This window comes from Brachyhypopomus gauderio, chromosome 6 (assembly GCF_052324685.1).
Source record: "Brachyhypopomus gauderio isolate BG-103 chromosome 6, BGAUD_0.2, whole genome shotgun sequence".
In the NCBI taxonomy this organism is placed as follows: Eukaryota; Metazoa; Chordata; class Actinopteri; order Gymnotiformes; family Hypopomidae; genus Brachyhypopomus; species Brachyhypopomus gauderio.
The window spans coordinates 19073496-19095672 of record NC_135216.1 but is presented as its reverse complement, the minus strand read 5'-3'; the positions used below and the strand labels follow the sequence as shown (position 1 = coordinate 19095672).

The 22177-nt window shown below is 44.5% G+C and overlaps 1 protein-coding gene across 1 annotated transcript in view; it reads left to right on the top strand.

Moving 5' to 3' along the window:
• The first annotated feature begins 5425 nt into the window (after positions 1-5425).
• The window catches only part of LOC143517193 (gasdermin-E-like), a 36348-nt gene continuing 19596 nt past the window's right edge, over positions 5426-22177 (top strand). Inside the window, exon 1 of the mRNA XM_077009413.1 lies at positions 5426-5768. The gene's annotated coding sequence lies outside the window, so the exon portion shown is untranslated. The remainder of the gene's footprint in view (positions 5769-22177) is intronic.

Sequence of the window (22177 nt, the reverse complement as noted above, 5' to 3'; positions counted from 1 at the left end):
CAAATGTAAGATGTCGATGTCAGTGGCACATGCCACTGTTATCGGCACAGGTGACAGTGGCACATGACACTCACATCGACATCTTACGTTTAGGTGTGACATCGACATGTAACGTATGAAAACATTCTGAAAAACTTCGGTAAAGTTGGTTTCACATTCACACATTCGGAATTCTTTCGGAAGATTAATAAAAGTGCCAAAATATGTAAATTTTTATTTCTGGCAACCAAAACAAACACATACAACTTTGTTTAAGTCAGAAACAGACGCATTTCAAATAGTAGACAACACGTTTTAAATGCACTACTTTCGCCGCTGCAACGCCTTGTGGCCTCCAGGCACCGTCTACAAATGACCTTAACACGGACGAAAGTGGAGGTCATAAAGGCTCCAGAGCACTGCGCATTCTTTTTTTTTGCAATAATTTAAATAGCTTTTAAACGGTCCTTCATAAGACCACCAAACAAGCTGTATTACATAAAGTGCATGATGTACGACAATCTCCAACTCTTAGCTGGGTATTTATACCTTGCACCTATTTGTGATGGTTAGTGTCACGTATAACCGTGCCCCCCTCCGTTAGCTGTCACTCCGAACCCCTCGTGTCTGTGTTCCGTACCTGTTTACCCCGCCCCGCTCGTTTGTCTCTGTGATTACCTCGTTTGTTCCCACGCACCTTGTTATTACCGTCACCTGCCCCTTGTCATTACACCCTAATGTCAGTGTATATAAGCCCCTGAGTCTCCCTTGTCCTTCGTCCGGTATTTTGATTTGTGATCGTGTCTGTTTCATTGCTGTTTCTCTGTACCTGACCGCATTCGTGTTTCCCCTGTTACCTGTGCTCCCTGTCTTTGTAATGCCTGTCTTTGCATGTTTCACGGACTGCCCTCCTGTTATCGACCCTGCCTGGCTTTCGGATGATGATTACGGTATTCCCTTGAATAAATCTCGCTCTTCTCAGCACTTTTGTCCGTCCTCTCGCTCCGTGGCGCGAGCCGCGTTACATAATACCGGACCTATCAAGGACACAGCGAGAGAGCGAGACTCTGGTGAGTTCAAACACTGTGAATGGATGTCGGCTGGTTTAATCCGGTTCGACTCTCCGGTATTTCAGTGCGAACAAACCAGAGACAGGAATACCCCTGGCGCTGCGGGTACAAGGAAGTCTCCATCTGAGCTCTGTGTGTCTTTTGCGAACACGATGGGGAAAAACTTCCTGTAGTGCAAGCAGCGGGCAGACGGTCTGAGCGCACAGACAAGTTTTCGCTTAACCCTCGATTGACTCTCTCTGACCACCGCGAGCTCCCGGCGCCTCAAGGGAGGCGGAGCCGCAGCAGAGAGAGCAACCGAGGAGCTTGTGTGTCTGTGTGTTCTGCCAGGCTCACCCAGGACCCAGAGGATGAGGACTTCCCTCCGCCGACCCCGGAAACCACGCCCCATAGGCTCCCCAAGAATTTTTTGGGGGGTCGTACAAGCCACTCAGCTAAGGAGTGGCAGGCTGAAACCCGGGAGGACGTCAGAGCGGCGGACACGCCCCTCGAGGACGTCAGAGCACGCCCCCGAGGATGTCAGAGCGGCGGACACGCCCCCCGAGGACGTCAGAGCGGCGGACACGCCCCTCGAGGACGTCAGAGCGGCGGACACGTCCCCCGAGGATGTCGGCTTGGTGGCTCCGCCCCCCGAACGCATCTCCTCACCTTAGCGGCCTATCCCCATGACCCGGAGGAGGTCTACCACGGTTCCTGTACCCGCGACCCAGGAGGGGTCGTCCGCGCCGGCTGCTGTCCCTGCGACCCTGGAGAGGTCGCCGGCTGCTGTCCCCGCGACCCTGGAGAGGTAGCCCACGCCGGCTGCTGTCCCCGCGACCCTGGAGAGGTCGTCCACGCCGGTTCCTGTCCCCGCGACCCTGGAGAGGTCGTCCACGCCGGTTCCTGTCTCCGCTGCCCGTCGGCGGTCCACGCCGGTTCCTGTCTCCGCGACCCAGGAGAGGTCGCCCACGCCGGCTGCTGTCCCCGCGACCCTGGAGAGGTCGTCCACACCGGTTCCTGTCCCCGCGACCCAGGAGGGGTCGTCCACGCCGGTTCCTGTCTCCGCTGCCCGTCGCCTGTCCACGCCGGTTCCTGTCTCCGCGACCCAGGAGAGGTCGCCCACGCCGGCTCCTGTTCCCGCTGCCTGTCTGCCGGCTCCTGTTCCCGCTGCCCGCCGGTGGACCCCGCCTGTCCCCGCTGCCCGCCAGCGGACCCCGCCTGTCCCCGCTGCCCGCCAGCGGACTCCGCCTGTTCCCGCTGCCCGCCAGCGGACCCCGCCTGTTCCCGCTGCACGCCAGCGGACCCCGCCGGTTGCCCTTGAGACTGTGCTGCCCCCTGTTGGGCATGGACTTTGTGTGCCCCCTGCTCCGCCCTGTGCCTCCTATGTTCTGTTGCCCATGTTCCCCTTGCTCCCTGGTCCCATCCCTGGTTTTGTTTTGGTCCCTGTCCCCGTGGTTGTGTCTGTCAAGGTCTGTGTTCCTGTTCCCGTGTCTGTTTCCCGTGGTGTCCTCTCTGTCCCTGTCCCCATGTCTGTTCCCCAAGTTGTAACCCACCTTGTGCCTGTGCCTGTCTCCGTAGTCCATGGTGTCTTTGCCTCTGTGTTTGCCTCCACCCTGTTCCCTGGCCCCACTCCCGTGTCTACTCCCGGTCCTGTCCCGTCCGGCCCTGCTCCCGTGTCTCCCCCTGGCCCTGCCTGTACTACCGTGCCCCGACCCGGCCCTTGGCCAGTCTCTGCTCCCCTGTCTCCGGTCCCTGCCATGCCCCAGGTCCCTCGTCCTGTTTTGTCCTGGTCTGTTCCTCCGGTCTGTCCTGTGTCCCGTGGTCCCCTGCCCTGTCTGCCCTTGCGTGCCCCCGGAGTGGCACGCCTTGAGGGGGAGTACTGTCACGTATGACCGTGCCCCCCTCCGTTAGCTGTCACTCCGAACCCCTCGTGTCTGTGTTCCGTACCTGTTTACCCCGCCCCGCTCGTTTGTCTCTGTGATTACCTCGTTTGTTCCCACGCCCCTTGTTATTACCGTCACCTGCCCCTTGTTTAATGTCAGTGTATATAAGCCCCTGAGTCTCCCTTGTCCTTCGTCCGGTATTTTGATTTGTGATCGTGTCTGTTTCATTGCTGTTTCTCTGTACCTGACCGCATTCGTGTTTCCCCTGTTACCCGTGCTCCCTGTCTTTGTAATGCCTGTCTTTGCATGTTTCACGGACTGCCCTCCTGTTATCGACCCTGCCTGGCTTTCGGATGATGATTACGGTATTCCCTTGAATAAATCTCGCTCTTCTCAGCACTTGTGTCCGTCCTCTCGCTCCGTGGCGCGAGCCACGTTACAGTCAGTTAATATCTATTTCAATAACCTTTAAACGGTCTGTCATAAGTCCACAAACAAATTGTATTAGACTACATAAAGTGCATCTTAAACAACCTACAACTCTTTGGTGTGTATGTATACCTTATTTATACATTTCAGTTGCTTTGAATGTTTGTATTTTTATTGAAAATATGGTAGTGATGTTGAGCTCATACTTATATTAAAGGGGACTACTTTCCATAGGCAAGAATGTGTGTTGAATTGAATCAATGGCAATGGAAATTTAACAAAAACTGCCAACCACAAATAGAGATATAAGTTATTAATACCAATTCAAAAGGTTGTTGTTTAGGATGTACATAATTTAAAACAAGTTGTTTGGTGGTCTTATGATAGACGGTTTAAAAGCTAATGAAAAAACGCAGTGCTCTGGGGCCTTTACGACCGCCACTTTCGTCCGTGTTAAGGTTTATGCAAAGAAACAACGTAAATCGCAAATATCATCTGTAGCGTCTTTAAGTGCGTTCAAACGAGGGGAGACGGACTCTGCAGAGGAGTATGAATTCGGCACAACACCGGCATCATCTAATATGGTCCCGGAGGTCTTTCCCAAGAGGAAAACAATGTGGCGACTTACTTTCTACTGGCACCTATAAATGACTTTCAGTAGTTTTCAAAACTTTTCAGCAGCGTAAACATCTGTGTGCAAGCTAAACGTAGGCACAAAGTCAAATGACAAAAGCATAGGCACATGCCAGTGTCTGAAAACAAAATGTCGATGTCATGTGCCACTGACATCTGTACGTGAGATGCCGATGTCAATGGCATATGCCAGCGTAACCTTTACGTAAGATGCCGATGCCTTTCCGTGTTAATACTGCCTCTCTGAGTGAGCACCATTAATCCTTTGTGTGTTTGTTACATCTCACAGCAGACTGGTGCGAAGCAGAGAACATTCGCTTTAGCCAAGCACACAGTCACTTTCTCCTCTATTATAAGTTGTTTATTTGCATTTATTTTGCTCACCCTTTAAAGCCTTTCAACTCTCTTCACCACTAACTTATTAGTGAGATTACATTTCATCTGCCAGTCCCCCATTCAGAGTTAATGACTTCAGTCTTTGCATTGGATTCACTCATGCTGCCTGTTGAATTTCCTGCAAGGAGAAACTCTGTAGCTGAACACTTTCTCTATGAAGTAGACTGCTTATCATAATATTATATTTGCATCATCTGCACTCCTGCATTTCTATGTCTGTTTTTATAATGGGGTTTTATCTACGCTGGCTGTCCTCAGTACAGTGTAGTGTACATTTGATTTGCACATCCTCAGAAACATTCACATAGAAGATGCAGCGAGCGACATTTTCGACCACATTTCTCCACAGTGCAATAAAAAACAGACAGCAATCAATTCAGAGTGCCCACAATGTGTTAATGGTGATTTTACATCACCTCCTGCTGACCACTTTGGGGACATCACTACAAACACAAACCATTGTTATCTATCCAGGATCACCAGCTATTTCAGTCATAACCTGACACAGCAATGCTTCTTCTCCACTCCATACTGTCACAGATCTGATTTCAGCCTGTGGCATGACTACATGTGACAGTACATGTACGCAGCAAAGACAGGGTTACTTTTCCTCTGCTTCTGTTGAGCTCTATGGAAAAATGTGGTGGTTGTGCACAGAGGACTATGGCATGTGAAAGGAATCTCTCAGCTTCATGCAAATGAGAAGTACAATCAGTTTAGTGGCAGAGACATAAAAATACGAAACACTGAATGTGTCTGAAGTAGAATGAACTCCTGGTGGGTTTGAACATTTTTTGCACATAGCCTATAGTTAAAGATACATTAGAATATAGATTTTTTAAAAGGAGTTTTTATTTTTATCTGGTTTTGTGAAGTGTGGTAGTGAGACATTTACACCACCTAATCGTTGCTATTATAACACAAGCATTCGAATACCAGTCGTGAGTAATTAATATTATTCTAACTTAGACCATCTGACATGACCCGCGTGGTTCCGAAAACCCCGTCCAGAGCTTCCTGGAGTGTTATGAACGATGGTGAGGTCAAAGTAGTGTTTGTGCGTGTACTGGGTATAAAGGTCCACGTCTCAATACATCTTAAATCAGAGATTTTAGGATTAGCGTGAGAGGCTTGGTTCAGATTCCTAATGTATCATCAGTTTGATAGGCAGCTTAAACAGCAAATGGGTGCTCAGCAGTCTGCAAAACAGACTGTGATGTTGGACGTTTTAGTTTCGACGCGTGAAGACTTTGACTTGTGTTCACAACACTTTGACGTGTTAAGGACGCGTTTGCTCTAGAAGAGAAAGTTCGTCGGACACATCTCTTGATTCGCTCCTTTCTGTTTCATCCTGTATTTGTTGCTCGATAGTCAATTTTGAACGTCCATCCAATTAAAGGTAAGGCTATGCAATCCGTCTATTCATATTAATTAACAAAAAAGTCAATTAATAAGGAAATTCGATGTAAACATAAAAGGTAGAATATTTGACTATAAAATGTTCAACTTTATTCTGTAGCCAGAGTAGTTCGGACACAGCTGAAGATTATTGGTTAACTATAGCCCACACATTTAAGTGTGTCGTAGTCGTTATTCGAACATACTCTTATACCAAGGAGCGACGGTGAAGAACCCACTCGTCTTGCTTAAATACCAGATGCAGTAGATTCTATGATGGCTCACAAATGCTTGACGCGACAGCGGCGCAGACTGAAACACTGACTGCTCAGGACGAGAGCGAAGATTCATATGCAGAATCTGAAATGAAAACCATCCAATCAGAGGTCCAAACAGAAGGCGGATCGGTACACAGTCAAACAAACAGAATTATTTAAAAAACGCTCGGTTTATGCTCTCAAAAGTGTTTGCAATAGCTTACTTCGAACGAGACGTTCACAGAGTCTGTAATATAGGGAATGCAATTTGGAATAATAATGCACTACAGCTGAGTCCTGATTCACTCATATTCTGGTGATGGGAACCTCTGGTGGCCAGAGGTTGAAATAGCCACTGTCCTGACCAGAGACCGTATATATAAGTGGACTGGACGACACGAGTGAAAAGTGAAGCTCCGTGAGTCAGCTGCCCTCTAGTGGCTGGCTGCAGTACAACTTTTAACCCCGCCCATTCCCATGTAAGTGAACGAGCCGGACGAGAAACTTTGAATTTTTATTACACGTAAAATAAGTTTTTTGAGCAATTATATTTAGTCAATTCTATAACACCCCATTGCGTTAGTATCTCTCCCAGTGTTTTTCTCTACGATAAACATATTTTATAGAAGTTATTAAGAGTTATTTAAATGGGTGTGGCGATAAGGTCATTGACAGTTAATAGCTATGGAAAAGATTCCGTGCCAATTCGAAATGTAATCGCTACTAGGCAAAAATGGAAATGCAATCCACAAAATGCATTGCTTTTCCATACAAACATGCAGAATACGTGCCACAATGAAATGCAAAATCACTATTACATTACGTTTCAATGCACTTTATCTCTTTATTGAAAAACAATACACAATAATTACCATTCAAACCCAAAACGCTGAATTTATGCCAGAATTGAATATAATACAGCTCGAAATGTAATCACGGCACCGAGGTATTGCTTTTCACCGTACGGTATTTCTGACATAAATGTCTCCTTTAAATGTAATGATCACGAGATTGATTTAAACACTGATGTGATGAAAACATGCCACAATGAAAAGTAAAAGCTCCAGTGTGTGTGGATTTGTATTTAAAGAAAGAAACGCTGAATTCGTGCCAGAAGCCACCTTGAAATGCAATGACTGAACGTCATTGTATTCCACTGTGTGTCTCTGCGAAGCTGTGTTCGTGCCAGAATGAAATCTAATCACTGTCCAATAGGAACGCTCGCCTGGATGTGGGGCGGGGCTTAGACTCCAGTCAGAAGCAATCGCTCGTAGTTGGACTTGAAAGCAGCAGAAATGTCTTTTCACGACAGAATAAAAGAGGAAATAAACAGTCTAATTGGACAAATTGAGGCTGGTGCAGTTACAGACGACTACGTGCTTAACTTAATTAAGCTTAAGGTGCTGGACAATATTGAAAATGGACCTTGAAAGTGTCGTACATGTGCTTGAATTCCACCTTGTTAAGGTGGATGAACCCTGCAAACAGCGCTGAAGAGCGGAACGCGACCTCGACCCGCCACAGCGGAGCCCCCGCGATTGCTACCCGTATTTTCCAGATTATAAACCGCTACTTATTCCCTGTCGCTTTGAACCATGCGACTTGTAATGAGGTGTGGCTTTTCTGCAGATGTTCCTTCACCCGTCAGGGGTGGAACAGAAAGTTAATCAGGTGGTAGGACAAAGTTGTAAGTCATAGAAGAAAGTGCTCATTTTCATTTAACTCATGCAAGCAGCAGGCACGACGGAGAATTTTTTTCAAACGAACTTGTGCCGAATTCCGACACCCCTCGTTTGCACACGCATAAAAACACTACAGATGATATTCCGGAGTTACAGTGATTTTAACTTAGTTCATTGAGCACTCTAGTTTTGTCCTAACTAGATATTTAGACATAATACTGCTGTAATACTGCAAAGTTGTGGTCAGAGCTAAAGCACCACCAACTCTGCCCTTTATCAACGAAAGTGCCCTTTTGAAACTTCGTTTTTTAATAATAATAATAGTTATTATCATAATCATCATCATTTTACTGAGGTCGGTTTGAAATGATCTTTTGAAAACCTGAGCGATTAAAAACAACGCCCTAAAATGAGCCACCACCTCGCACACACCCGACCTCTCTCTTCCTTTAACACTGCAGTTCAGTTCAGCGAGGTGAAGGAAGCGTCTTCAGCACAGCACGCACGGTCACAGATAGACTTCTTCTCCCGTGCCCCACCAGCCAGGTCACATACACATCAAGTCAAATCTACCGTTTGCCCACACTGTACGATATTTTAAATCGTGTACTCAGCTCCAGCTCAAACTGTACGACTAAATCGCAGGGTTTAAAAGTTCACAGCTCACGATTCATATACTCACACTATACGAGCCGACGCTTTCATGCGATCTCACGAGGAGCGATTTGAATTTCAAACATGTTTGATATTCTTGCGACGCTGCGATTTCTGATCAGGAGTTGGTCGTGAGGTGTGAATCGCTCCTCGTATACGATGCACGACACGCGATTGAGCCGAAACTCGGCCCGATCGCAAAAATAGTCGCTCGGCTGAAAATGGGCCAAAGATCGCACAGTGTATACGCCCAGCTTAAGCCCAACGTGAAATCATTTTCTTGTGCTGTAAAATGTCTCATACAGCACCAAACTACTAAGCATTTTTAGCCGACTGGTCACCTGATAAACTAGTCGCTCTAGCCCAAATCAATGAAAGATAACGTGAGGACGACCACACACAAATAATTAAGTTAGAGTTTGCAAATCTATGTGTTAAGCTGAACGTTTTCTGTTGTATAGGTTTTGTTAGGCAACATAAATTAACACATTCGTTTGTGAAAGAAGAAACGGGAAGTTCCTCATTACCTGTGAAAAATGCCCATCTGCATTCGTGTAATGAAAACACTCAGTAGCCTATAACTCCTTCTCGTACTTTTTGGTCTTTTTACTGTCTTAATTGTAGGCCTATATTATAGATTTACTAATTGCAAAATATATGCAACAAGGCCTGCAGACAGTGGAGGGTAAACAGAAGTTAACTGAAGGACTGTATATATTGGATATGGATTTTATCAGTTGGTGGTGTGACTTTTTTTCCATTGAAAACTCACGTTTAGAGAATGTTACAAATAAAAGTCAAATTTCATTCAACATGTGTTTGTAATGTTTTAAATAATGAAGTGTTCCACGTGCGCTAAAAAGTGCACGTGGAAATGGTTCAGAGGGGCAAGGGGAGTTTTGAGGTTTGCCTGGCCTTACAGGCATACAGCAGGCCTCTGAGCTTGCCCCTCTGAACCATTTCACCTGTGCGCTTTACTCAATATGCCATGTTTCCTGTTGGATTTGAGGCATAAAGTGATGCTGGGCCAGGCCAAAGTCAGGTGTCTCATACATATAACTAGTTATGTATGATGCAATTGAGGTTTGCCTGGCCCAAGACCTTACCGGCATCCAGCATACCTCTGAGCTTGCCCCTCTGAACCATTTCACCTGTGCGCTTTACTCAATATGCCATGTTTCCTGTTAGATTTGAGGCATAAAATGATGTCAGGCCAGGCCAAAATGAGGTTTCTCTTACAAATAGTAACCGTTTACGTATGATGCATGTGTTGTTTGTCTGGCCCAACGCATTATAGGCATACAGCAGGCCTCTGAACTTGCCCCTCTGAATCATTTCAGTGCGCTTTCTGTGCGCTTACCTACTCAATATGCTGTTTCCAGATATATTTGAGGTATAAAATGGAGGATGGGTTCCCTTTTGAGTCTTGGTTCTCCCGAGGTTTCTTCCTATTCCCCACCATCATAGGGAGTTTTTCCTCGCCACTGTCGCCTTTGGCTTGCTCATTAGGGTTCTGGACCCATAGTATTGTTAACCTTTTAAATCCTGTAAAGCGCTTTGTGACAACGTGTTGTGAAAAGCGCTATACAAATAAACTTTGATTGATTGATTGATTGATGTTGGATCAGGCTAAAATCAGGTTCCTCTCTTAAGGAGTGACCTGTTCTTCATGATGCATTTGTTATTTCTCTGGTCCACCATCAATAAGGCCTTCAATAAGCTTCTGAACCTGACCATTTAAATCCGTTCACTTATATGCCCACTGCTCAATATGCCATGTTGTGTGCTGGTATTTCTTCTTCCAATTAATTTGTGTTCTAGATTAGCATTTCTGTGTTTTTAGTTTTCAAATCTAAGAATATGTTTCCTTACGTTAGAAATGCTGACGAATTCAATCATCATGTACAAATCGCATACAATTGGAACAACTTGAAATAGAAACCATTTTACATAAGGAATGCTTTCATTATATATATATTTTTCTACATTCACAAAATCAGTATCGGAAACAATAAATGTATGCTCATATGCTCGTTTGTTTAATCTATCTCTTTTAAACAAAGCGCGCAGCAAACACGCATCGTGAGCACAACCTTTTTGAATAAGGAACCAACTTCAGCCGCCAAATAAGGAGCTGCGAATAAGTAACCAAACGAATCTCAAACTGCGAAGATTGTGGAGTGTAGTGGAGTGTTGTGTACGATAAGCTCATCTCGGCAACGCGATCGCTCTTTCTCACGCTGTACGCACGAGAACATTGTTCGTTTTTTTATACTGTATTTATGAGTAAAAATTAAAGCGTATCTAAATCTAGGGTCACGCTTAACAACGAAAGCTGCTTTACGACGGACATTTCAGTCTCTAAACCCATCGTTAAGCGGGGACTCATTGTACATTTAACTGAACTGGGGTGGGTTTCCCGAAACGTTCGTAGCGCCAAGTACTTCGTAACCTCGTATGAAACGTACGAGGTTAAGAAGTACTTAGCGCTGCGAACGTTTCGGGAAACCCACCCCATATCAGTTTCTGAACGGTGCCTGACAGTTCAGAGTTCATGCCTTTAAGGTCTTTCGGCCGGTGTTGTGTTGAATTCGTTTATCCGCGCATAAAGACGCTACAGATTATATTGTCGATTTATGTTTCTGTGCATAAATAAGAGCTAGACTTTAATTATCCATCACAGCAAACGGCACGGAATTATCTATGTCCAAAGCCACACTAGCTCAAGGGTGTTAATTATTTTAAATAAAATACACACTGGCTATACGAAGTTCACCTCTGACCCCGACTTTGCAGTATTACAGCAGTATTATGTCTAAATATTAGTGGTGGGCCGTTAACGGCGTTAACGGCGGTCGTTAATTCGGGCGATATAAAAATTATCGCCGTTAATCTATTTTTAAAGTTGGGTTGGGAACTGGGTCAAAATGGGTAAACAAACTAGGATGACTTTCAACTTGATAGTTTAGCTCGGCTGTATTCCTAACCAAATTGCACAGTAGGGGCGAGAACGAGTTTTTAAACCTAGTGAATTACAAATCGTACGTGTTTTTACATGGATGCAGCCACGAAGTCGCCAGGTTTGCTTCATGGAAAATTCATTTTTAGGAAAAAAATAAAAATTTCCGGAGCTCGGAGCGGTCATTTTCTGCATGGTCCTAGCGCTAGATTCGTCGCTATTTAAATATTTCTTTTTAACCGTTAAAACTACAGAGGACCAAAACTGACTTTTGAAAATTACGTCCGTGAGGTTAAATGTACTAAATGTTGGCTTACATTTCAAATATCATGTTTAGCTGAATAAACTTGTTATTTAATGTACAGTATGTAGGCTTACAAATTCATGTTTAACTGAATAAACCGTTGAACACGAGTAGCCTACATTTTATTGGGCATGTTTTTTTTTTAAGTATCAAAGTAGAACAGCTTCCTCAAGCAGTCATTGATGCATTTTGGAAACAGGAGATGAGCCCCTGGTCTAATGCACCCTCTGTATTAAGAAACCCTATCTCAAAAACTGACTTTTAGTCATTACTTGGGTAGCACGCATATGAGCCATTTTAATATAGATTAATCTCAAGATAGATTAATTTCAAGATTTCAGTGAGATTAATCTAGATTTAAAAAATTAATCTATGCCCACCCCTACTAAATATCTAGTTAGGACAAAACTAGAGTGCTCAATGAACTAAGTTAAAATCACTGTAACTCCGGAATATCATCTGTAGTGTTTTTATGCATGTGCAAACGAGGGGTGTCAGAATTCGGCACAACAAGTTCGTTTGAAAAAAATTCTCCGTCATGCCTGCTGCTTGCATGTGTTAAATGAAAATGAGCACTTTCGTCTTTGATTTACCACTTTGTCCTACCACCTGATTAACTTTCTGTTCCACCCCTGACGGGTGAAGAAACATCCACAGAAAAGCCACACCTCATTATAAGTCGCACGGTTCAAAGCGTGAGGGAATAAGTAGCGGTTTATAATCTGGAAAATACGGGTAGCAATCGCGGGGGCTCCGCTGTGGCGGGTCGAGGTCACGGTCCGCTCTTCAGCTCTGTTTGCAGGGTTCATCCATCTTTACAAGGTGGAATTCAAGCACATGTACGACACTTTCAAGATCCATTTTCAATATTGTCCAGCACCTTCAGCTTAATTAAGTTAAGCACGTAGTCATCTATAACTGCACCAGCCTCAATTTGTCCAATTAGACTGTTTATTTCCTCTTTTATTCTGTCATGAAAAGACATTTCTGCTGCTTTCAAGTCCAACTACGAGCGATTGCTTCTGACTGGAGTCTAAGCCCCACCCCACATTCAGGCGAGCGTTCCTATTGGACAGTGATTAGATTTCATTCTGGCACGAACACAGCTTCGCAGAGACACACAGTGGAATACAATGACGTTCAGTCAATTGCATTTCAAGGTGGCTTCTGGCACGAATTCAGCGTTTCTTTCTTTAAATACAAATCCACACACACTGGAGCTTTTACTTTTCATTGTGGCATGTTTTCATCACATCAGTGTTTAAATCAATCTCGTGATCATTACATTTAAAGGAGACATTTATGTCAGAAATACCGTACGGTGAAAAGCAATACCTTGGTGCCGTGATTACATTTCGAGCTGTATTATATTCAATTCTGGCACAAATTCAGCGTTTTGGTTTTGAATGGTAATTATTGTGTATTGTTTTTCAATAAAGAGATAAAGTGCATTGAAACGTAATGTAATAGTGATTTTGCATTTCATTGTGGCACGTATTCTGCATGTTTGTATGGAAAAGCAATGCATTTTGTGGATTGCATTTCCATTTTTGCCTAGTAGCGATTACATTTCGAATGGGCACTGTTTCTTTTCCATAAATAGCTGCGTTGGTTGACATCTAATACCAGACGCTCAAACGTGAACGCGCTCAACATCAAAACTCTCGACAGCAAAACTCTCGAGAGCAGTATTAAAGCCTTTTACCTTTGTTTATTTTGTAAAACATCAAAAGTTTCTATACTGGTGAGCGTATCCTAACGAATGTCTGGCGGAGATACTGTCCTGCCTACCGGTTCTAATGCGCATGCTCTGGCTCCAATTTTCAAGATGGCAGCGTCTGTGCGGCCATCTTGGTTGCTTCAAAAACTCACAATGGGAGTCAACGGCAGACATCCCAAGTCTCCCGGAAGCTACGGGAGTCTCCCGCATTTCGGTAGTGTCTCCCTGATACCCGCGAGTCACATATAATCTCCCGGAATTCAGAACGAGTGACCCACACAAACGCGCACACAGGCGACAGACTTTTTTTTTCTCAAATTGCGAGTGGGAAGGAGAGAGAGGGGGTTCTGATTGGCCTGTTCTCCGCTCAACAACTTACTTACATTCGCCGCCACCCCCCCCCCCCCCCCAACTTTCACTCGACACACCCCCCCCCCCGTTTAAAAACTTTCACTCGCCACCCATTACCCCCCCCCCCCCGCCCAACAACTTAACCTCCGGGGGGGATAACCTCCCTGAAATCAACTTTTGCAACTTGGGGGGGGGGGGGGGGTCCTGGCTACCACACACAGGACAGTCCAGTAGCGTAAAAGGGCAGAAACATGGCATCAAACACACAATGAGCATCAAACACATCCAAACCAAAGAGCACAAGGTGGCATGAACATCGTTCCAGGCACAGTCAACACAGAATTACAGCTGGATGAGGCAGATCCTACTCAATGTGCAGGTAAAGCGCAAATACAATCCTGGAGGAAAAAAAAGAAACAGCAAGGGCAGTAGAACTCAACACATACGCATGTCGCATACAAGCAGTGATGGCTTAGTTACCTTGAAAAAGTAATCTGATTACTGATTACTCCTTCTAAAAGTAACTTAGTTACGTTACTGATTACATGATTTTAAAAGTAACTACGTTAGATTACAAGTTACTTTAGTAGTTACATTCAGAAGCAAAATTAATTTTTCCAATACTCACTTTATTGGAAGTGCATTTTTACCAGTAACAATGTATTGAAGCAGGTTTGGTAACTGAGGCAGAAACTGCTTAATCCAAAAATCCAGAGGAGTGAAACTTTATTGATAACGCAACCCTGGCGCGTGCAGGCGCCGCCCCACCCAGTGTCACTTAAAGGGCTAAGACTCCTTGAGTGGCCAAGTGCCTGTCTGTTAGGAGTAGTAGTCGCAACAGTATCTCCTAACATTACGTTTGTGTAGCTGCAGCTGCATGGTATTATTTGTAAATTTATTTGTAAACGTAATACAAGCGAACTGTTCAGTCAGACAGCTTGTGAAACTAAATACCATTACTATTTCAAGCATTTTAAAGTAGGCTACGTTAGTCAAAATTCCAGCACTTTTCAAACCTGGTACACAAAGCAACATTAAAATTCTTCAGTTAAATGTTCCTTGCCCTGTTTTTGCGGGGTATTTCTTTATACTACCACATATTGTTACGGGAGGACACTACAAAAAATGACTTGTAAAACATGCTCGCGCTCTCACAGGGTCGCGCGTAGCATGTGGAGTCGAGCGCTACGGTCAGACGCAAAAGTAGAACTGAGCCAAGAATAAAGAAAAAATATATATTTTTACTAAGGAAAATAAAAATAGTAACGCACAGTTAAGTGCAGAGGCGGTCTTTGCATAGAGGCATTGCTAGACAATTGCCTTGGGCCCCTCCCACTGCAGCCCACTGTAGGGGCCTCCTGACTAGCTAACTTATTTCTCGCATATTAATGTTGATGGGCCCCCTAGCTAAATTCGCCTTGAGCCCCCAAATTGCTAAGTCCGCCACTGGTTACGTGGATAAGTAACTTTAATCTGATTACTGGACTGGAAATAGTAGCGCGTTATATTACTCGTTAACGGAAAAAGTGGTAAGATTAGAGCAGGTATCACCAAATGGCGGACCGCCGTCCTGTCCGGACCCAATCACATTCCTGATTAACTGGATACGGACCCAAATGCCAAAAAAATTTTAACGGGAGACTATATTTTAAACCGGAGAATTTATTTTCAGACGAGTGTTACGTTCACCACCCATTTGAGTGTTACGTCCCCCCCCCCCCCCAACGCTCAACAACTTTTGTTCGCCGCCACCCCCCCCCCCCCCTTGGACCGCGGAAAGATTTAATTGATTACCCCTGGATTAGAGTAACGCTTAGTAACACGTTACTAAGTAACGCGTTACTAAGTAACATGTTACTGACATCACTGCATACAAGGCATTAACATACCGACTCCCGGCATTAAACATACTGAGCACAGCAGTATGGTAACGTTGTAAAGGTGGCATCAAAAAGGTCAGGCATCACCACAATGCACAATAAACACCTGGCACAGAACAGACTTGGCATAACAAACAGAGAGAGAACAGTGCACATAACCAGTGTATGCATAAGTAAAGCAATCAATAGATACAGACACAATAAAAAAAAGAACAGTCCATAACACGGCATGAGAACGTTAACAAGGCAGTTCACAGAACAATTTATGTCACGCAATCCTACAGGCGCCGCGGTAGCCTCCGCGTGCGCTGTGGACTGGCTGGATGGGCCACGGGGGAAGTAGCAGGACCAACAACAGGGGAAACAGGTGATGAAGAGTCCGGGCAGTGTCCAGCGCCCTGCACCTTAGGCCGGTATGGGGCAAGGCGGTCGCGGTACACCACGAGGCGTCACCGGCCCCAGTGGATTCGGTAGACCACCTCACTGACATGAGCGAGCACAGTGCAAGGCCCCACCCAAGCAGACTGCAGCTTGGGGCACAGCTCTTTCTTCCGACGGGGGTTGTACAACCAAACCTCCGAGTGCATGGTCAGGGGCTCGCCGTAGCAACGCATGTTATAGGTGCGTTTCTGGCGCAGTCCGGCCCCCGTCTGGCTACCCCTGGCTCGCATGTGAGCGTCGAGCAGTCTTGTCTGCAGCCTAGAAACGAACACAGGGCCAAGTTCAACATTATCATCTGTTGGAGGTGCCACGAATGCCAGGTCCACAGGTTACCGCAGTTCACGGCCGAACATAGGCATGGAGGGGGTGAAACCAGTAGTCTCCTGCATGGCAGTGGCATGCCAACAGGACATTGTTTGTCCCAGTCGCGCTGGTTCTCCCGGGTAGCCATGGCCAGTTGAGTAGCCAGGGTCAGATTGAACCGCTTGACCAGGCCGTCACTCTGTGGATGAAGAGAAGTCGTTCAAGTCCTGTGCATCCCCAGCAGGCGGCAAACCTCGGCCATGACGTCTGACTCAAAGTGTTGGCCTTGGTCGCTATGCAGGACCTCTGGGATGCCGAAACGACAGAAAAACTCATGGAGCAGAATCTCTGCTATAGGAATGGCGCTTTGGTTGGGCACCGCATATGCCTCGGGCCATTTCGTGAAGTGGCCACAAGCACGTAGCGGTTGCCCGACTCCGTCACTGGAAACGGCCCCAGCACGTCTACTGCCACCCTCTCCATGGGGCAGCCGGATGGCATGGGGTGGAAGGGCGCACGTGAGACTCTCGCCGGTCCCTTCTTGGCAGCGCATGTGTCACAACAATTGACAAACAGTTCAACTCCGGCCCTGCAGCCCGGCCACCAGAATCTCTGTCTCAGTCTGTAGAGAGTTTTTATGATGCCAAAGTGGCCTGAGCCTGGCAGACCGTGGACGGCCTGCAGAACAGTCTCACGCAGGCCCTGCGGTACCACAGCTTGAGTCAAGCGGCCCCCAGTGCTCGGGTCTTCCCAAGTTCTGTGCAGGACGCCCCCAGCAATTCTCAGGCCGTCTCAGTTAAACCCTCAGCAGTGTCAGTGTGCAACTGGCGTCTCTCTCTTGACTTGTCATTCGTGGGATAAAAACAGGGAGATGTTTGTAATGTGGCATTAGTATGGACAAGGCTTTTCCAGTTTGTGACTACTTGTATTAATAAGTGACACAGCGGCTGTATGTTTTCGTAGTCCAGTGGTGCCCATTACGTCGATTACAAAGGAAGTGTGGGTAGATCGCATGACATTAAAAAGTAGTGGATGAATGACATGCTATCGTCCATCTGCACTGACGGTTGTATTTTGATTGACATACATGGTAGCCAATCTGACGTTTGACGTAGGGTCTGACGATCGACACACATTCTGACACACATCGCCACCACACGCCCCCCCCCCCCCCCCGGGTAGATCTTAGATAAATAGGTAGATCTTTTTGACTTGGTCATCTTATAAGTAGCTCGCACGCTTAAAACTTGTGGGCACTCCTGTCGTAATCTGAACTGGATTTTCTGGGACAAGTTGTTTTTAGGACCAAAACTGTTTATATTGTACATAAATGACATCTGTAAAGTATCTGAATGTATGAACTGTGTTTTATTTGCTGATGATACCAAAGTTTATTTTGATCTGGACAAAGTTTAGAACAACTTCTGAATACAGTGGAACAGGAATTAAGAGTTTAAAAAATGGTTTGATATGAACAAATTGTTACTGAATTTGAGTAAAACAAATTTTATGGTATTTGGCAATAAACAAATCAAGAATAATATAAAAATTAGGATTGATGATGTTAATATAGAGAGGAAATATGAAAACAAATTTCTAGGTGTTATAATCGATCACAAATTATGCTGGAAACAACATATAAACTATGTAAAAACAAAAATGGCTAAAACTAGGGCTGAACGATTAATCGCATTTGCGATAATTTCGCGATTTTTAAAAACGCGATTGTCTAATCGCACAGGCTGCGATTTAAACTGGTCACGTGACTTGGGAGCGAGCCGAGCCGAGGACGAACGGAGCAAACCCGAGCAGGAGGCAGGGAGGTGGAGAAGTGAAGTTAACACAGCGCACTTTAACTTGTTGCACAACGGCTTCAGGCTCGACAGAAGCTGACACAACTGAAAGTCTAATTACCAAAGAGGGGCAGCACATAAGTTGTGTGAAATTACTTTGGCTTTTAAAAAGATGCTGCTCAACGTCAGGTACCCTGCAAAACATGCCTTGCTACTGTTGCTACGACGCGAGGTAACACTACAAACCTTCAGCATTAAAAAAACACCACAAAGCCTCGTATGATATTTGTAAGGCTAAAATGCCAACGACCAGTGCTGCATCTTCAAATACGCCAAAGTGATTCTCTGCGCTTATACAGCTTTAGTATGCGGTGAGCAGCGAAATACCGTAAAATCACGCATATAGGCGCAATAAGATTTAAAGCACGGATGAATCGCGAAAGCGCGGATAGCTTGACCGCGGTCCAGCAGACAGGGTTCACTGACCGAACCGTTTGAAAGTGTAACTCCTTATGGATGTAATTCGAAGCGGCACGCTGAAATAACTCGGGCAGTAACGGAGTTCATAGTGAAAGACATGATGCCCGTTAATATAGTGAACAAGCCCGGCTTCATGGCTTTGTTAAACACACTGGATATGCGCTACCAAACGCCCTCACGCACATATTTTAGCCAAGTTGCTATACCTGCAGGGCTGCCAACTCTCACGCATTGAGCGTCTTAGACTAAAAAATTAGTAGTTCGCTCTGGCGCCAACCACAGGCGATCGATCGATCACGATATAATAATAATAATAATAAAATTTAGTCCATTTTACACCCAGTGGCGGACTTAGCAATTTGGAGGCTCAATGCGAATTTAGCTAGGGGGCCCATCAACATTAATATGCGAGAAATAAGTTCAGGTTCACACTACAAGATTTTAGGCTGGTTTTTCAGTCGCCGACTGTTTTTGTAGATCGCCGACAGAAACTGTGGTCGGACGCAAATCGGGGATCATTCGGCGCTCGCTCAGTCGTGTAGTGTGAACTGCTGAAAGACGCTCGCCGAGTGGCCGCCAACTCATCGCAGACGACCGGCAGATATCTAGCATGTTTAATATCTAGCATGTTTCATATCTAGCCCAGTCGGCGACTGTGAGTCAACAGCAGCGTCTAGCTTCATACAACTTTACTACAACACTGTGTTTAAGTTATTGTGACAGCACTGGAGAAATAGTGCGATTGACTATATATATGTTCACTGCAACGGAGAGATGAAATAATTCTGGCAATTTGGGACTATGGAGTGGTTAAACGGTAAAATAATAATAATAATAATAACGAAAACGTGGAGCACATGTACGGTGTTTTTATTTTCTTCGTGGTGTTGCTGGTTCTCGCGAGTGTTTCATTTTCATGTTCTCGTGTTTTTGGACGGCAGCCAGATGAGTCGGCGATTCCCCAGTCGTTTAATTCGTGAGCCCACGTCACCGATCAGTCATGTAGTGTGAAAGCCACAACTGAAAGACTTGCGATTACAGCACAACCAGTCGTGTAGTGCGAACGGCACAAAAACCTGATGACTGAAAAGTCGTGTAGTGTGAACCTGGCTTTAGCTAGACAAGGGGGCCCTACAGTGGGAGGGGCCCAAGGCAATTGCCTAGCAACGCCTCTATGCAAAGACCGCCTCTGTTTACACCCCCCCCCCCCCCCCCCCCCCCCGCAACCCTGTATCTGAGCTGTATAAAAAATGCCGAAACAGAGTTTCCTGAAGTGGAACAATGGGAAAAAATCGCGATTTTAAATCGCAATCGCAATTTATAGATAAAAAATTGCAATTAGATTATTTTCCAAAATCGTTCAGCCCTAGCTAAAACTATTGCAATATTACATAAAACTAGGGATGCACCGAAAATTCGGCCACCGAAAATTTTCGGCCGAAATGGCTTAAATTTGCATTTTCGGTTTTCGGCCGAAATACTTTCATCACCGAAACAACACGGCCGAAACAATGTGCTGTGATGACGCGAGCAAAAATCGCCACCTGCACGCGCTTATTTGGATAAAGCTAGCAAAAAAGTTTTCCAGTGATGGCGCCGAGGCAAAAGACATTACACCAAAAATTATGGAACTCGTTGCCTTAGACGATCAGCCGTTCTCTGTCGTAGGGATTTCGTAGGCTAATAGAGCACATTGAGCCCCGTTATGTTTTGCCGAGCAGACGACATTTCTCAGAAGTGTGTTTACCCGAGCTGTTTAATGTTGTTGCAACTCACGTCACGTTTTTATGAGAGAATTTATATTTATCTTTCAGGCCAGTCAGTTATAACTAAATTTAACTCGTATAAAATACATATATTTATCCTCTAAGATAAAAACGGTCTGCAAGCGAGTTTAATTTAATTAGTGGTCGGCCGTTGTCAGCGGTATCGCCGTTAACGGCCCACCACTAATTTTATTTTATAATATGCATTACTGTAATGTCAGTGCTAAATAAATATATACAAATCAAATTTTGTAGTTGATTTATTCTTTGAATAGCAATGCCTTGATTTTAGTGAGGTTAGCCATAAATCCAATGTTACTAATAATTGGCATAATAATAATAATCTTTATTTGTATAGCACCTTTCATACATACATGTAACTCAAAGTGCTTTATGTATTTCGGTGTTTCGGTTTTCGGCTTTCGGCCTTGGTTTCCTCATTTTCGGTTTTCGGTTTCGGCTAAGAATTTTCATTTCGGTGCATCCCTACATAAAACTAAAGATATTTAAATCAATCATCACTCTATTTGCTATATTGTTCTTTCATAATCCCATACATGACCTACTGTGTGGAGATATGGGGAAATGCATATAAAACCAACACTAAACCAATATTCATGTTACAGAAGAAAGCAGTAGCGAACCGTGACCTTTAAACCTGGGCCCGCAACCCCCCCCCCCCGAAAAAAATTGTTTCCTTTTTTAATAAACTGCAATAAAGAAAAACTGAGATGACAGTACAGCTTTAAAAACGCAATAAACAATAATATCTGTACTAGATAACGTCTTAAGCAAAATAAGTTTCCAAACAAAAAAAGGTTCACAGCTCCGTGGTTCTCGGAAGCGGAATACGTAAACAATGCGCACGAGGACGTCAAAGGGACGAATCGAAACTAGCTAGCGGTGGTGCTAACAACAGCTAGCGTCGCCACAGCGGGCGGAAATTATCATACAGTTAAGCCCGCCCACTAAGAGAGAAGATATGATTGGTCAATTTTGCTGTCATTTGAAATTGGTATTGCGCTGAATTATAACTGCCTGGCCCTCTGTAAACGAACAGCGGGCATCACAGTCCTGATAGGGGGAGACACAGGCTCACAGGCTTCCACTTAACCCCTCACCTTCCAAACACAGATTGAATAGACATGGTTGAATAATTTATTTGCTTATATTCTTGTAATTGTTTAGATGTCGATTGTCAAACTGTAAGTAGACAAAATAAAATTGGATAATTATATATATAATGCTTTAAGAATATTTTAGGCCCTCTGAGAGGGCGTAGAGGGCCCTGACGGTTCCCCACTGGAAGAAAGCTATAAGAATTATAAACTGATCCAATTATCATGAATCAACAAACAAACTATTAATTTAAAAACTTTTTAATTCATTGATCTAGTTGACTTCCATACAGCTTTTATACTGTACAAAGCACAAAAAATATGCTTCCGACCAATATTCAGAAATTGTTTTGAAACTAAAGTGACTACTTATGAACTCAGGGGAACAGGTATGTTTAAAAAAATAAGAGTAAGAACTAATGCAAAAAGTATATTTATATCTGTCAAAGGTGTAAACTTGTGGAACAGTTGTGACAAGGACATAAAAATGTGCAGTTCACTTTTCAAATGTAAAAACATGCTTAAAAATAAGGTAATAGAAACTTATAATAAAGAGAAATAATTTTATATATGTATAGCTTTTTATTGATTTTTAATAGTAATGTATGATTGTTCTGGAGATGAGCAAAGTGTATTATTAATAACAATTGGAAAAAATATATATTTGATTAAAAAGGGTAGTCAATATAAGCTAATGCTTCA